The sequence below is a fragment of the Dipodomys merriami genome, unplaced genomic scaffold, assembly GCF_024711535.1.
Source record: "Dipodomys merriami isolate MVZ:Mamm:240054 unplaced genomic scaffold, mDipMer1.0.p SCAF_8, whole genome shotgun sequence".
Taxonomy (NCBI): Eukaryota; Metazoa; Chordata; class Mammalia; order Rodentia; family Heteromyidae; genus Dipodomys; species Dipodomys merriami.
Genome location: NW_027206401.1, coordinates 43405712 through 43410158, shown reverse-complemented (window position 1 = coordinate 43410158; position 4447 = coordinate 43405712). Strand labels below are relative to the sequence as shown.

Below are 4447 nucleotides of genomic sequence, written 5' to 3'. Positions count from 1 at the left end.
AATATAATTTTTCCAAGTCTTTCCATTTCCTAACAAATGGGGCAATGTCATTCTTTCTGATGGAGGCATAGAATTCCATTGTGTATATATACCACATTTTCTTGATCCATTCATCTATTGAGAGGCATCTGGGTTGGTTCCATATCTTAGCTATGGTAAATAATGCTGCAATAAACCTAGTCGTGCTGGTAGCTTTAGTGTGGTCTTGTCTGTGACCATTTGGGTAAATGCCCAAAAGTGGGATTGCTGGGTCATAGGGGAGCTCTGTGGAGTTTTAAGGAACCTCCATAGTGCTTTCCAAAGTGGTTGAACAAGTTTACACCCCCACCAACAATTCAGTAATGTTCCCTTCTGTCTGCATCCCCTCCAGAATCTGTTGTTATTAGAATTCTGGTTTATAGCCATTCTAACTGGGGTGAGGTGGTATCTCAATGTTGTTTTGATTTGCATTTCTTTTATGGCTAGAGAGGTTGAGCATTTCTTCATGTGTCTTTTGGCCATCCTTCTTTCCTCTTCAGAGAAGTTTCTCTTTAAGTCTTTAGCCCACCTAATTATTGGGCTGTTGTGTCTTTGAAGATTTGTTTTTGGGGGATTTAATTTTTTAAGTTCCAGGTATTTTAGATATGAGACTGTTGTCCTTGTATGGCTAGTGAAGATCTTCTCCCAATCCATGGGCTGGTTTTCTATTGCTCTTGCTAGCTATGTACTTTGCCATACAGAAGCTCTGCAATTTCACGCAATCCCATTTGTCCAACCTTTCTTTGATTTCTTGTGTTTCTGGGCGCAGCCCCCAAGAAGGTGGATAAAATGGCAGGAACTCCCAAATACCTCTCAGTCCTCTCTCTTAACATTAACGGGTTTAACTCTCCAATTAAGCGACATAGACTGTCTAGTTCGATTAAAAAGCAAGATCCTTCTATCTGTTGCCTTCAGGAGTCACACCTTGCCCATAAAAACAAACACATTTTGAATGTGAAAGGCTGGAACAAAATCTACCAAGCAAACAGCTCCCATAAATAGGCAGGAGTTGCAATACTAAGATCAGATAAAATAGACTTCAAATTAAAATTCGTGAGAAGAGATAAAGAAGGTCGCTACATACTAATTAAAGGATCTCTCCTTCAGGAAGATATTACAATTCTAAATCACTATTCACCAAACAAGGGAACACCCAAATTTATCCAAGAAACACTACTTTCTCTCAAACTCATATAGATCCAAAGACATAAATTGTCGGGGACTTTAACACACCACTATCCCCAGTAGATAGATCAACTCTGCAAAAACTCAACAGAGAAACTGCAGACCTAAACAACTGCACAGATCAACTAGATTTAACAGACATCTATCGAATATTTCACCCTGCATCATCAAAATACACGTTCTTCTCAGCAGCACATGGAACGTTTTCCAAAACAGACCACATTTTAGGCCACAAAGCAAATTTGTCCAAATTCAGAAACATTGAAGTTATACCTTGCATTCTCTCAGACCACAAGGGAATAAAAGTAGAACTCAACACCAAAAAGCCACCAAAGAAAGTCCTGTAACACATGGAGGCTGAATAACACACTGTTGAACCACCAGTGGGTCATGGAAGAGATTAATTTTTAAGAGTAACATTATACTGTAAAAATTATTTTATGAATAAATAGAGGGCATTAGCAGTAGGAATATACATCTGAAAATGATATTTGAGAAGTTGAGTTTTATATTTATATTTATGTGAATCATGATGAACAAAAATAAGCACAATTAAGAATTAAATATAAATAAAGTTGAATTTAACATAACTGAAAGCAAATACTTTTATAATGGTTTCACAAAACTATATTTTGTTAAACAAGATGTAGAAAGTGAGACAAAATAGTCTGAACAAATAATGGTATGTAACCCCCGAAAATTAAAAATAAGTTATTATTTTAAAACATACTTTAAGTCATAAAATAAATTTAGAAAGGGTATGAAGCAAATATATATATGCTATATATATATATATATATATATATATATATATATGCTTGTTATTGTGTGGAAATGAATTGTCCTGTTATTCTGGGAGCAAAATTCAAAAGCATCTAGTTAATTTAAAAGCCATATGTGCCCAGAACTAGCATTGGAAATTTTATCCCAAAGTCTTAGGACTGTCTTTCCTTCTCATTTAAGATTTTCTAAAATGCAGAGTTTGAAAAAGGGTTATTTATACGTAAACGAGTTTAATGTAATTTATTTACCACTCGGGGTTGGCATTCATGACCTAATTTAATTGTCATTTGTGATCACTTTGCATGTTTATGATATATATATATATATATATATATGTACCTTATTTAAATAGCTACAAGCATTTAAGATATATTAAGAGGGCAAGATCTGAATTCATTTTTACAGATGTTGCAGGAACTCAAATATTCAGCACTTCTACCTTTATTTTTCCAGATCATAAAATAGAAAAAGTAAGTTCCCTGGCAGGCAAAAGCCCACAGTTGAAGCACTTGGGGCAGGGGATGGGGGTGGGCGGTGGGGAAGGTGGGGGGGGTAGAGCTCGGACAGTGCAGGAGCTTGGACGAGTTTAAGAAACTATACCGCAATGGTGAGGGCCACCTATGACATTGTGTATCAGGCCCGAGACATGAGATAGTTGCTCTGAAGAAGGTGCGGATGGATAAGGAGGAGGGCATCCCCATCAGCAGTCTGCAGGAGATCACACGGCTCCTGTTGCCCTGGTCATCCTAACATGGTGGAACTGAAGGAGATGGTTGTGGGTGGGAAACCACCTGGAGAGGGAGAAGACCGTAAGAAAACTACTGTGCATCTTTCCTTTCCTTTTCTTCTTCTTTTTCCTTCCAGCATTTCCCTAGTGATGCCTTACTGTGCGCAGGATCTTGCCAGCTTTCTGGAGGATATGCCAATGGTCTTTTCTGAGTCCCAGGTCAAGTATATTGTGCTACAGGTGTGCAAGGGCGTCGAGTAAAACTGCACAGGAACTTCATTATCCACAGTGTCCTGAAGGTCTCCATCCTGCTTATGCTGGACAAGAGGGACAAGGCTGTGTGAGACAGGCCCCTGAGCTGCTTCTGGGAATCACTAGCCAGACTAGCAGCATCAACATGTGGGCTGTGGGCTGCATTCTGGCTGAGCTGCTGACCCACAAGCCTCTCTTCCCTGGCACTTCTGAGATCCACCAGACTGGCCTGATGGTACAGCTGCTGGGGACACCCAGTAAGAACATCTGGCCGGGCTTTTCCAAGCTACCCCTGGCCAGCCAGTACTGTCTGCGGCAGCAGCCCTTGTTCCCATGGCTGTTCGAGACTGGACTGTGTCTGCTCAATTTCCTGTTCATTTATGACCGCAAGAAAAGGGCGACCGCAGCAGTCTGCTTGGAGAGCTCCTACTTCAAGGAGAAGCCTGCACTCTACGAGCCTGAACTCACGCTCATCTTCCCACACCACTGCAATAAGCGGGCTGCTCCTGTCATGGCTGAGGCTCAGCGTAAGCGAGGCAAGCCCTGAGAGTGGGCCCAACATATACTGCATGCCTTAGTCAGACCACGCCCCCAGCAGTAGACAGGGAACTCCCCTGTGGGCCAAGGCTGGGACTCCTGGAATGCCCTTGGGTCCCCCCCCCAGGCACCCTGTTGGTTCCCTCGTTCCCAAGAACATGCAGGGTGTAGGCCCAGGGTGATAGAAGCAGAGACTGCAGACCAGTGCACAAGGGGCTATCTGGTGAGAGCAGTTCAGAAACGTGTGCTGGCCCAACTGAGTGGTGTCTTGGACATGAAGCTGGGCACTGGCCTTAAAAGCAAGCCTCAGAAGGTAACGCCACTCATACTTGTACGAACAGGGCAACCCAGGACATAGTCTGTGATAACTCTTAGAGTAGCTCTGGTTGCAAGAAGGGACCAAGCCTGGGCGGGGCCTTGATATGACAACCCTCCTTAGAAGAGCCCTAGCTGTCTAGGAAAGGCTGTCTAGGAAAGGCTCCCACCCCAGGAGGAAGAAATAAAAGCCTCTCTGACAGAAATTAATAATAATAATTAATAATAGTAATAATAATAAGTGCAAAGAAAAATAAGGATGGTTAATAGATCAATGTTTGTAAGACACAATTGAAGTGTTTTGTATATTTAGAAAATATTCCCAAAATAAGTACAAATTAAAAGATCTAATTTGGATATTCCCTGGTGGAACATATAAGAAAAAGATAGTACTTCCTTTACCAACTGCTCCTATGAATATTTCATTTTAATAGCTTTTGTTTCTTTTTTATGTTTTTATTGTAAAAACATAATATAGAGAGGGGTTACAGTTACATGAGTAAAGTAATGAGTACATTTCCTATGGAGCATTGTTACCTCCTCCTTTGTTTTAGGTACTTAATGAACACTTTTGAAATACTGACAATCCCTAAAGAATAAATGTCCTAATATAATTATAAGATATTAATA

The 4447-nt window shown here is 40.7% G+C and overlaps 1 pseudogene; it reads left to right on the top strand.

Annotated features, from left to right (window-relative positions):
- The first annotated feature begins 2550 nt into the window (after nucleotides 1-2550).
- On the top strand, nucleotides 2551-3512 carry LOC138819138 (cyclin-dependent kinase 10 pseudogene; annotated as a pseudogene).
- Nucleotides 3513-4447: the final 935 nt, after the last annotated feature.